Below are 13,711 nucleotides of genomic sequence, written 5' to 3' on the forward strand. Positions count from 1 at the left end.
TTGACAAAATACACAAAAGAAGAAAGAATCTGTGATCCGAATACTAGTGGAATTTGCAAAATTTTAATTACAAAGTTAGTATGACGACGAATCTAAAAGCCAGATTAAGCTTTACAATAGATGGGAGGCTGAAAGTGATTGCCGAGTCTTTGATATTGCGCGTTCTGAAAACCTGTCGACTGTAAAATGTGTTTAAGTAAAGGATGAGTTCAGTCAGTGTATCCGGAACCAGAGGAAATTCAGCATTCGCCATTTGGGACTTTGTACTTGAAGTTTTCGGTTGAATATGATTTCGTTTCTTATAACCCTTGATTTTCATGAAGCACATCAAACTTAATCCATTCTCTCAAGAGCAACTCGCCTTGTTGAAAGTCTGATGGATATATAATACATATGTTCACGGAAATTTATTTTGGTCTAGTGAATGTTTAACGAAATGAAATGAAAAGTAATTTCTTGGCCTGTTCATTGTGATATCTGTAATGTGATTTATTTTACTACAGTAAATTTCTATCTCCAGTAAATTAGCTTTAAGTTAATGAGGTTTGTAAACTCGTAAAGTAAGCATTTGGAAGATACAGAGTGGGGCATAAAAAACAGATGATTTTCCGTAGGCTAGCGATGTGAAATACTTCACATTCTCACTTCCCACGCTGTATACTATGTAGGCCTTGACTGGAATGCACCTTTCAGATTCTAATCGAATTCGATCTATATGAAGAAGATAGTGTAATTGCGTCATATTGTGAATATTCTAACAATTATTTCTTTTCATCCGTCTTATCACAATATTTAAAATTTCTTATAATTAAGATAATAAAATATTATTGATGTTCCATATCGATTGATCGATTTACATTTTGGAACATCCTTTACACAACATGTTTCAGTTTTTATAAAACCATCTTCAGGTGTATAAGATTTACGAACTTAAAACTCAAATATTATTCCATTTGGTGATGTTTTATGCCATTTGTTTTTCGAATTTGGGTGAGGTGTTGTCTTTTCTTAAATTTGATCAGATGTACATATCGGTCTTAGATGTAGGATTGATTGTTTGTTCCGATATATCCAGAAGTACGACTGTCATCGTACAGTCGTACTTCTGGATATATCGGAACAAACAATCAATCCTACATCTAAGACCGATATGTACATCTGATCAAATTTAAGAAAAGACAACACCTCACCCAAATTCGAAAAACAAATGGCATAAAACATCACCAAATGGAATAATATTTGAGTTTTAAGTTCGTAAATCTTATACACCTGAAGATGGTTTTATAAAAACTGAAACATGTTGTGTAAAGGATGTTCCAAAATGTAAATCGATCAATCGATATGGAACATCAATAATATTTTATTATCTTAATTATATGAAATTTTAAATATTGTGATAAGACGGATGAAAATAAATAACTATATGAAGAAGCTCATATATCTTGAGCAGAAATGTAATATTTATTACACCATATTCATCCTCCGACATATAGGGTATGAAACAGCGGTGACTAACATTACGTTGAAATACTCCATATGATAGTCCTTATACAAGGTTTACATTGGACTAAACTATAAGCCAGTATCAATAGAACCGCTGTGAGCTCTAACGACCTCACGTCAAAGTTTCGAAATTAATTTTCTAGATTTATGAACATGTGTACACTGTTCCAATAATTCGGAATATTAACCTTAGGAGTATGCATATTTTTGGGAAATTCTGTGTGTGTGGCATTTCGACACAGACATCGTTACATATGTTAGCTTGGCACGCAGCGCCATCATACGAAATGGACTGTAAATTAAGAGTAATGTTGAAACGACATCAAGGCGATTTGCTTAAGGCGTAACCTGCTAGTAATAAAAATGTTGAAAGATTGGAAGAAAATTCACTGGAATTCCACGCCTTCGTAGTGAGTGGGCGGTAGTGTTCACGCTTCGTCCGCGATATGCATTATCATTATCTGTAGACCACGCATCCACAGTGCTTGAATGAAACAATTCGAGTAAAACGGAAACGTGTTCAAATATGAAGATTTCCCTCTTCTGGGTTGTTGCGCTGTGTAGTATGGTCGATGTTAACCAACGTTTCCGAGGTCATACTGCCTCCGTCATCAGGGCGATGAGTATGAAGATTTCTGTCTTCTGGGTTGTTGCGCTGTGTAGTATGGTCGATGTTAACCAACGTTTCAGAGGTCATACTGCCTCCGTCATCAGGGCGATGAGTATGAAGATTTCTGTCTTCTGGGTTGTTGCGCTGTGTAGTCTGGTCGATGTTTACCAACGTTTTATAAAAATGTACAACGAGCAGTTTTATAGGTACTCTTTCCAAAATATTTATAGATGGTTTGTCACGTAAAGGAGGGTTAAATGGGCGGAAGATGTAGTGTGCTTCCTGGAAATTATAAATTCTTACATTTTTTAAGCCTGATAAGTATAGACTACTTCGATCTTGTGGGAAATTGTGTGAGGACGTATGGATTGGATTTGGCTGGTTCAGGTTAGGATCTGGTGGCTAGCTGTTATGAACTTACTAAAATACCTTTGTGTTATATAAGAAGAAAGGGATTTCTTGATTATCTCAATGACTATCAGCTTCTCATGAAACTATCTTGGTCCATTTATTTTTATTTGTAGTGTTCTGTCTGACGACAGGTCCATATATTATGAACAGGATCCTTCCAACCTCTTCAGGTTGTCAGGGACCTGCTCATACATATATACATTCTTGGCAGAGATGATCAGAAGTGGTTTGCCATTGCCTTCTTCTGTGTGTGAGTGGAGTAATTGTTGGGATGCCACGGAGAAACCGGGGAAGCCCCCGGAGGAAAACTCCGTGATGCCTAGACCACGGCCTTGCCCAACACAAGTTATAAATTTGAGCACCACCGGGAATTGAACCCGGGACAGTTAGTTAATCGAAAACCTGCCGTATCGAAAAAGAATTATCCTACCATTTGGTTGACCTATGAGGATGTAGGATGATAACATTTCGATTCATTTTAGATAGATATGTTGTGCATGGGTGACTCTGGGTTGTGTTCAATGGCGGATTTTGGTATGAATGATGTTGAATCTAAGCGTTCAGTACGAGAGAATTAGTTAATTGTGATTTTTCCTCCTCACAATTTGTGGAAAGTAAAATTTAAGCATTTTGACTGAAATGTGTGTAGGAAGAACCGAAAAATGAAAGTAACTGCTGTTCTTTGCACTGTGATTCAATTAGTCTCTCGTAATTCTGATTCTCTGAATGGTCATCAATCACTCAAGTCATGTGCTCTGTCAAGCGCAGAGAATTCTGTGTTCTCCTCTCGGCCACTCCAATTGTATGGACCTAATATCTTGAGCTGCATTCCGAGAAACAATACCTCAAACATTACAGGAAAGGAATTGTGTGAATTATGTGATTAAAATTCATCTTTCTTTTACATTCTTCAGTTGTTTTATCTGTCTGCGTGTTGTTAGTGCACACGCTTCGTAATCGTGAGACGAATACCAGGCATCCTAACGTATTTTGTGATATTACTCAGCACCTCCTTCCTACTTAAAATTGGTCATTATCACTAATTTTAAAATCTTTTACACATTTACATTATGAACATTCGACTGCACAAAAGGAGTGGAATATTTTGACCAGCTCAGCGACTGAAAGATCCTTAAAAAGGATTATTCTGTACGGAGTTTGTTATAACTTATTAAACTATATAAAATAGTTTACTGGCGTAGGCTAGTAGCAAAATACTGCAATATGGAACGTCCAATTTTAAACTACAACAATTTTAGTGTCGCTTGTGGTTTTATAACGAACTACACAACCAAAACCCTAAAAAAAATAGATGAATTTAAAAACTAAACACTATGTTTAAAGCTAATGTTATGACCATAACAGGATGTTATAGTTAATAAAGTAGCCCAGAATCGTAAAGTTAATTTAAAACAGTTCCCCGAAATAGTGATGGAACTGCGTCCATAAATCGTTGTCAGCACCAAATAAAGTGGAAAGTTGAATGCATTGTTGTTTCATTTCAACTGTACCACTTTCAGTTTAGAAAATGGAACGTGCAATAAAAAATTAAACTGTATTTTAAACCACTTGACATCTGGACAGCATATATCACTGAACTTCATGATAGTGTATTAACCACTAAATTCAAATGTATTTTGTCGTCATACTTGAGAATATTCGTGCCATTTGACACGTGAAATACGCTATGAAGCCCTTTACCAGGGTTGGCAACCTTTTGAAAAAAGAGTGCCGTTTATTATAATGTCCAAGCAAAACCATCGCAATGAACTATGAAGTGCTGAATAGAATGACCAGATAATTATTAATCCTATTTGTTTCATATACCGTACATGAAACAATGTCGTAATCTAATTAGTTAAATATAGTCCTACATTTCATACTGTATTATGTATTAAAATTACACATCGTGGTACGACACACGTTTGATCGTTAGTGGGGTTATTGAACACACATGTACAGACTGTCATTTGATCCGTCTCTTACTAATATAGAACACCAGGTATTCCTTGAAGAGACCCATGCAGTTCGCGAACCATCGGTTGTGATCCCTGCCCTATATGTACATTTAAGATCCTAACAGTTATTTTTTTTATTTACAACAAACAGGCATGTTAAAATATAGTCTTTAAAGTCTGATATAGGGTGATTCGTAATTACGCCAAACTGGAGATTTAGATTTCGCTGGAAGAAGTTCGTTTCAGGATTTGAGGTTTTCACGACGGTGAGTCCGAAGATGACTCTCTTCTGAGTTTTAGGGCCGTGTAGTCTGGTAGAAGTTTACCGTCAGGAAAGTGATCATCGCCATGATGATGGAGGCAGGAGAGACCCCTGAAACTTTGGTAAACCAGACTACAAGGCCCTAAAACTCAGAAGACAGTCATCTTGAACTTGTACGAACACGCTTGTGGAAGCAGTTATGTATATGAGTAGATGGTCTCTCAGTGGTAAAGATGCGGATCTTCATCTTCTGGGTTGTAAAACCGCATGGACTTGTAGGTAGAAACCAGTCTTCATCGTCATCCCTGAATGTGGTGGCAGTATTTTTCTCTGAAACGTTCGTACCCACCTTCAACGTACAAACGGCTTTACAACCAAGGAGACCAACGTCGGCAGTTGTACACCGAAGGAAGAATGAATTCCAGAAGTGGTTAGTAAATATTAAGACCCCGGGACCTGGTAATGCAGCGTGAAAGAGGAAGGTTAAATGAAGGTCAGACAGATATAATTGCTTTTATTCCTGTCTCCCCATACTAGATTCTCTTTTGTTCAGAGATTAATTAATGTGTTCTGAAACAGCGCATGAAAGAGAAGATACAAAGCTGTCGTGTTGGACTGTGACACTGACTCTCGTTTTATTCATATTGCACTCCTGCAATATTATGAACTGTTTGTCACTTTCAATGCCACGGGCCAGTAAGTCATCTTTAAGTAAACCTAATCATTAAAGTGGTACCCTCCTGGTAGTAGAATCTGTTTACAATGACTTTTTAAACCTTAGGATTTCAGTTGGGAATCTCAAAATGTGTTAGGTCTGAGTGAGTATATGGGATTTATTAAATTGTTCCCCTCAGTTTATTAATCATTCACATTAATATTTCGTTATTTTCAGCCCACATAAATGATACACCAGAAGCGAAAATATGCAAAATTTTATTTAGAATATCTGAACATAAAACCTAAGCGTAGATCGGAGGATAATATTAAAATGCATGCTAGAGAAATATGGTGTGATATGGATTGGATTCATCTTACTCAACGTTGGTGGGGCCTTGTGAACACGGACCATAAACTTTCTTGGTCTGTAATTGGCGAACTAGCTGATCGAGTCAGCTATTTAGCTTCCGAAGAATGTTTCCCTTGCATTTAATTAAAGAGGTAAACGTATTAAAAGAATTTGAATAACATTTGATATTAGAAGTGCTTCCTAGAACGAATTGGTACTTTTTCTAATTTGTTTATTATTGTAAAATTAATCCAGAAATTCTTTATTAAAAGCTTAGAGTATTTAAACTGAAAAATGAATTTCCCAGCCATCTTTTACGGAATTGAGACTTTCATTACGAGGTTCACAAGAGCCCGCCATCGGATAGAATCTTTATCGGCGTATCCTAAATCGACTTCACACGCTTTGTCCTTCAGACACTCTTCAATGTTATCTTCTCATCTCGCCCGCGTTTTCTATTCATTTCGGGTTTTGCTGTATTTTTAATATTATTATGTTTGTTTTTGTTATTCTTAACTTTATAGCTAGGCCTACGTGTCGTATATCTACAGAGTTCTATCTTCCATGTGAATATGAGCTTTTTATTTTATTTGCAAGAAGGCAGACTATTGTAGACTATTAATAAATACGCAATTCCTATATCATAGAACTATGTAGACCTTCTTTGAAGTTGGTCATGAACTTACAGTTGTCAGAGTTTAGAGAAATTATTAAAATTGATACAATTTTCTTTCCAGGTGAGTGAATGACTCTCTTCGCAAAATTAGTGGTAAATAAACTATGGACCAGGATTGAGGAAGTATTGGAGTACAAGGTACGTTTCTAATTTTGATACCATCAATTTCAAGCATACTTGAGGAAGTTACGAAACTTAGTATGACAGAACAAAACACAGCTACAGAAAGAATTAAATTAATTTGTTATAAGTATGTAAATCTCGGAATTGCAATGTAATGAAGTGTAACAACCGATTGTAACGTTAATAGCATATATTATGAAGTCTGCAGCCAGTTGGCCTCTGCAGGAACATTACACCCTTTTCTCTCACCGTAGAACACACATAAAGCTAAGATACAGGTAACTACTGCAAGTTACCTCAATTACTTATTTTATTAACAGAGTTTTAAGTCCAGCAGAAATTTCCATGTTATATTTCGTAGTTATCGTCAACAGAAACTTTGCGGATTACGCTGTTGTTCTGTTACAAAGTTACAAAGACTAGATTTCTGTCTTATGGGTTGTTGCGTTGTATAGTATGGTAGAGGTTTACCAACGTTTCAGAGGTCATACTGCCTCCGTCTTCAGCGCAACAACCCAGAAGACAGTAATCTTCATACTCACCGCTGAGAAAACCTCAAATCATACATTACAAAGACTAATCACTGTTCCATCTGCGTTTTGGACGTCATTAGCATTCAAATACTTTATGACAGAACATTTTCCAGATTTGGTCTTCAGTGTTTTAGTTACTTCTTATATGAGTGATGTGTTACTGCAATGATATCTCTTTTATTTACGTTTATTATTGAGCTCATGATCCGCCATTCTGTATGTTGCAACCGCTATGAGAACCCCCATTTCTGCGGCCTGTATTCTTATAATTTGTGAGTTTGTCTACGTCCAACATTTGGATCGATATAAAACAAAGTTATGTCGATTACTGTACAGAAATGTAGACACCTCCGTCATGAATACTCATTGCCATAATGATGGAGGCAGTAAGCACCTCTGAAACGTCGTTAAAGTACCAGACTACACAGCGCAATATTCCAGAAGAGACATTTTCATTATCATTTCGTTCGGTACCCACCGTCTTTTTACAAGGCGTACGTAGAAAGAAAAATTAAGTCGACTTTTCGTACGGAAGAATGAAATTCGTCTTCTCATTTCCCCGTGTCCCCAGTTAATTCTCATCCAGTTTCGTAGTTTCACTTTTACTATAACATATTTATTTAATTATGAATTAACATATGTTGGGAAACCATTTAATTTATTATACGTTCTGTATTAATTCAGGTTTCTGGGATCATTATCAGGTTAATAAACATAATAATTACTTTCAGAAACATAATTTTATGTTACGCAGTGACTGAGCTGAGATCACTATTATATTTGTGTGGCTCCACTCGTGAAGTTACAGAGTACATCGAAAATTTTCAGAGAAAGGGAGAATCGATTTTCCTGCCATTGTTGAAATAATACAGATTTTTTAAATTTAAATTAATCAATATACGAAAACAGTCTTTTTATTACACCGGTCATTTGGGTCATATCTTTTAGGATTTTTATAAAAGATCATATTTAAAGTTTAACAGTTTTATATTAGTTTTGATTTTCTTTCTTTTACAAAAAGGACATCACTACTCGAGGTTTCCGTTGTGCTGGCAATGACTGCGAATTTCTGTGAATATACAGGCCTGTAATCACATATTCTATAGTAAATACTCGTATAACATGTAGCCTATTGTATATTACGTAAGACTGTTATCCATCGTCAGACGTCTGTGGCTTGTTCTTCTAGTGGCATTAGGCCAGCCTCTTTGACCACTCTCACTGTACCGGGTAAGATCAAAATTGATTATTTGCAGCCTTTTTGCAAAGCATGCCAACGCTACACTTAAAACGAAGCCTTTGACTTCGTGTAAACATTATAAAACAAATAATCGGGGCCTACAAGTTAATAGAAGTCTTTCCGTGTTGTTAAATGATGTACCCCTTTCATTTTACGTCTTACGTCAACAAGGGTCCACCTCTGTTCTTTATTCTCTAGCTCTTTCAGACTTTTATAACGTCCATTTGCATATTATTTCTTGGCTCTTCGCCTTGCTGCTTCGAGAAGCTGGCATGTGCCAAGCCGTGCCTACTGACTTCACAGGAAAAAAGAGGTTTGTCTGTCCAAGACAGTGCCACGTCACAGGAAGGAAACGCCATTTTCATTCAGAGTGTGTTCCGTATGAGTTGGGGGTAGTAATACACCCCGTTCACAATCTCCCCATATCCTTATTTCCTCGTAGCAGCCTCAATCGCTGTAAGAGAACCTAACCTTACATTTTCTCGTCGGGTAAAACGAGGCGAACCATTCTGTTTTTTTTCTCTCCGAAATTTGTCGTAAGTAGTAGCAGGTTATAAGAATTACGTGCACAGTACAAATATTAGTTTTAACTTACTAATACAGGATTATTATGAACACTGGAACAAGACATTTTTAGTGAGATTTGCGGTTCTCACAGCTACAAGTATGAAATAGCTGTATTCGTGGTTCTTGCTACCTCCATCATCAGGGTGATTAAGCACCTCTGAAACATCTGTAAAAAATTTACATCCTCTACGATTCAACATCTAAAAAGACGACTGTCTTCACATATTTACTGTTAGTGACGTAAATATAAAGTTTCTCATAGAGTAGATTATGTTCTAGCTTATATTCAGTACAAAACGAAAGAACCCCTGTGACTAATGACATGTCAATTATGGCTTTAAACTACACCAAAATTAATGACGTATAGATGTTGTGACGTAACAGATTAGACTAGAGTGATAAGCTTACGAGTGTTTATATGTTTCCTCACATTCGTACTGACCTGAAATGTATTTTAAACATCATTTTCAAAGATTTAAGTTGTGGATAGGCTATTGAAAGGGTATTCAAAAGATATGGATGTCGTTTGGAAGAAGTAGAACCATCACAAAATCTTTCTCCCATTTTTGGCCAAATACTGTAATTTCTGAGTTAAGGGAACTAAATATTCTAATGAACCTTCTCAATGACATAAACTGCCTGTGTCTGTAATAACCTCCAGTAGTAAGGATATTATTAAAGAAGTTGAATTATACTTTCTTGTATGCTTTGTGCATACGAAATAACCCGACACTTTCCGATATATATGTGTGTGTGTGTTCATTCCAGAAGTATGCGAACTCATACGCCACCTCCCGCCGCTCCGATGAGGCGTGAGGCGAACACGTCTCTCCTTCGGAGCAAAGGTTTTCGTGCTATGAATTATCGCCTACTTGGTCTGTGCCGTCAAAACCCATTTTTTCCTTGCAACCTTCGTATTTTCTTTTCTCTCAGTTGCACCGACTGCTTTAATGTGCTCTTTAAGTTGTTTTAATCAATGGAAAGCGGTTGATGATGTGTTCTGTCAGTCGGCAAGCGAAATGCCGTTAATCGCAGTTTGTTTAATTTGGTTCTTTATAATTCAATTAGAGGTACAGCAGTCTCGACTTCAGGTCTAAAGTGCGCTAAATAGGCGCTCTAAAGATAAACACCGTATGTGGAAACTGTAATAAAATTTATTTCTTACATTACATTTCCAAGCTGAACAAGTTGATTATGACTACACAAATGTGGAAAAAAATATTGATAGAAATTAAAAAAAATTAACGGTCTAAATATTAGAATATTTTGGTGCTGAACTGATAATTAGAAAAGTGCATCTATATAAATAGACAAATCAAAAATAAATCAGTGTTATCGAAATATTTGTTCTTTGGGTGTGAATATTTGACTGAATTACTACGAAAAGAAAACAATTTGATACGAACCAAAGATGACAGATTTCTCACGAAACAAAAAATTCCCATGTAGACCTCACTAGGTATATGAATCTCTACGAAACATTGTCTTTCACTCGTTATGCAGAGAAATTCATTACACATAGTGCTCTTTAACTTTGACCTTGTGTTGCAATTCTTGTTTTTGCATTTCATTCAATTTTGTTGCATCACGTTGATTGCACACAGTGGGAGGTACCTGCTGCCATTTCCTTCTGCATCCTGGTCGAGATTTGTACTTGTTCTTTTCTTATGGGTCTTGGCTTCATATTACCAGCCTTACAACCAGAGGATGTGTAAACAGCCTGCCTCTTAGCTGTTGCAGCAAACTTCAGAGACTCACCAATATATACCTCGAACTCAAAGAGATCGATGATATGCCTTCTTCTCTAACCCAAAGCTTTTTTAACCAGCCTGTATTCTGTCCATGAATTTAAAATAACCAAGTCAATGAAGTGGAAGAAGACTTGGACAGGCCACTTTCTGTTACTCATGGAAATATGATGGAATGAAATCAATCTATCATTCGAGTCCACTCCACCCGTTGTATCGTAGGTAGAAATGGATATTGGCTGCCACACACGTGTACTTCTTTTCCATTTTGCCACACCTCACAAGATTTGTAGGATAAGCACCAACAGATGTGTAAGTTTCCATAACAGATCAGTCGTCCATCCACTTTAAAACGGAAACTTTGCCATCTTGTCGAACAAATTTCATCACAAGACACTTACTTTTCCCAGTAACTCTTTGTCATTGGAAATTCTTGTTTTCAGAGTCCTTTGAATGCTGCCTGAAAAAAACAGTTTCAACTGCAACCTTTGAAGAATGTACTCCAGCAGTGGAATTTAAGGAAAGCAGCAATCACAGTAAACACCATGTTCATTTAATACTCTTCCTTCAACCAATTTCTGGCTGAAGATCTTACATACACACAGGTGGTTCATACATGCATATATATCACATTCCATGGATTCATACGTTAGTCAGATGACAGAATGAAATAGTTTCTTCTTGTGTTGCCTACGCACACATGCGAACGCACACGTCAGTCGTTGAGATACGCACAAGTAACCCAATACATGAATAAAACTTTTGACACTACATCAAAGGAGAACCAGATTTGGGATTTCTACTGTGAACTTCGACGCTCAATATTTATGAGTTCTTTGCACGCAGTTAACGCGTGATGGAAAATCCGTGTGTTCGGCTGTTTGCACATTTCATCTCCGAAACACTTAATGAATTTGGATTAAATTTGACTCTTAAGTAGATGTTAATAGTTATCGAACTGATTTAATTTTAGCGCTTATTAATCAAAATTAAATAAAACTTAAATTTGAGTTTCTAAAACATGGCCCAACGTAGAAGAAAACCACTCCTTTAGCTACATACAATATGATGTTCTTAAGTCTAAGCCTTTTCTTAGAAACGTTCATTAAAGTGGTGAATGTTTAAGAATCTGCAAGGGAAAATAATTTATTGTTGTGCAACGTGATTTTTGTAGGGTCATTGGAGTTGGTATTTGAAATAAATTAACTCGATGACCATTTAGGTTAAGAAGAGTTTGATTAAATTAAACTAATTTTAAAAAATGTATGTACTACACTCTTAGTAGTATGGTGTACAGTTTTGATAAATGTTTTAACAACTTATCACATCGCAGGGCTTTGCCTGGCTTACCATCCTACCAAGGCTCCTAACCCTGGTGGCTGAATTACGTGACATACATATCCAAAATTAATGTCTGTCTGGAAAACCGGGCCATTTCTGTTCCCAAGTGGAGTTTAGTCGCATGAGAATGATGAAGTGTGTTCTAGATGCTTTTTGATCGATTCTTGCGATTTGAAACTGCGCTGTTTAACGTGGAATGTTAGGATTATTTGTGAAATAGACGGCAATAAAGTGTTCAAAGCAGTATCACAAAATGTATCCGGAGAAACTTATAAAATCCCCGAAACGCGTCTGTCTGTTCGTCTTTAGCCATACTCCATACCGAGATTTGAATTTCAAACCTTCCAAATACGAAGCAGAATTATTAACGAGTCAGCCTCTAAATTAAATCATACCGTTCTGCATTAATTTAAATAATTAATAATAATCTTCGTTTATGCTAACATCTTATCGTACGTTCGGTATTAGAAGGTAGGATGGGCTTGCAGTGTTTGTTTGCGACATCCAGAATGCATTTTGTGCTAGTGTATCTGGCATTATATGGGACTATGTTTGTGGTTTATTTAACCCTACGACAATGTAGCGTCAATTTATTTAGTTTCACATTTAATAATATGAGCCGGGGGTTCGATCCTCGACAGGGGTATAGAATTTTTCCTCTAGCCTCTGCGTCCAGACCGGCTCTGGGGTCCACCCGGCGTCCTATCCAATGGGTACCGGGGGTCCTTTCCCGGGGGTAAAGCCGGCCGGGGCGTGATGCTGACCACTCACCCCCATCTAGTGCCGAGGTCAAGAAAGTGTGGGATCTATATCCCCTCTCCCCCAAGCGCTTAAATGCCTTATAGTGGGACAGTTTTATTTAATAACATTACCTTGTTACTATTCTTGTTCTGTAAATTTTACTACCTAAAAATATTATTCCTGATTACTTGTTCCTGAAAAATGCAAAACAAAACATTTGTCACACAGTAGAAGCATATGACAAATACGTAAAGGGAATATGAACATTCTTCATTGTCAGTCACATTACTAATGTTCATTTGATGGTGAACATCACTTACAAAGGCGCTGCGTGTTCACGGGCAGAAGTGAGTACTCTTCACTCTGGAGCTGGGATGTGCAATCAATCAGTGTCACAGGCCTTCAGACAGTCATCGTATACGTTGTTATAGAACCGGATAACAAGTGTACACTAACTAACAGTAGGACTAACAGACAGCCAAACCTATAATTTAACAGTCGAAACTGAAATAGCTTATTTCAAATCCGCTCAGCTAACCTCATTAGGGTCAATAACCTTTCTCGCAACAAGAACACCAATAGTTATTACTGCCCCAAGTTGTTTCTGTTTGTAAAAATTTGACGAATCTAATTACAGTGTTGGATTTGGGCTGTCCTATGTACGGCTCTCGAACCTGAAACAAGTCTTCAATGTTTTTACTCAGAATGGTTTTCTTAATGTATATAACAAGAAAGGCGGTCAGGAATTACAGTTTCGATAAATCAAGTACCTATAAATTCGAATGATGTGCAACGAAGTATATAATCGTATTTACCCATAGAGCCTACCATCTGTTTATGTCTAATTAGGATTCATGTCCGGTGAAAAAAATATCAAACTGGACATATTAGAAAATAATCAGGAATAATCGTAATTTACCCTAACTTTTAAGATTAAAACAGCCCGGATTTATACCAACATTACAAAGGGTCAATCATAGAGTTTACTGATC

General features: G+C 36.8%; 1 protein-coding gene across 8 annotated transcripts in view; it reads left to right on the forward strand.

Annotated features, from left to right (window-relative positions):
* The window catches only part of Toll-6 (Toll-like receptor 6), a 451,300-nt gene that overhangs the window by 366,087 nt on the left and 71,502 nt on the right, over nt 1-13,711 (forward strand). For 4 of the 8 annotated variants that reach the window (XR_015534547.1, XR_015534548.1, XR_015534551.1 and 1 more), the window contains one exon: nt 6,488-6,564. The exons of 3 other annotated variants lie outside the window; for them this stretch is intronic. The gene's annotated coding sequence lies outside the window, so the exon portion shown is untranslated. Of the gene's footprint in view, nt 1-6,487; nt 6,565-11,080; nt 11,386-13,711 lie in introns of those variants that run through there. One more of the 8 variants, XR_015534546.1, reaches the window with a different exon arrangement.

This window comes from Zootermopsis nevadensis, unplaced genomic scaffold (genome assembly GCF_977971745.1).
Source record: "Zootermopsis nevadensis isolate Lab colony 2312 unplaced genomic scaffold, Znev_1.0 Znev_ptg000010l, whole genome shotgun sequence".
Lineage (NCBI taxonomy): Eukaryota > Metazoa > Arthropoda > Insecta > Blattodea > Termopsidae > Zootermopsis > Zootermopsis nevadensis.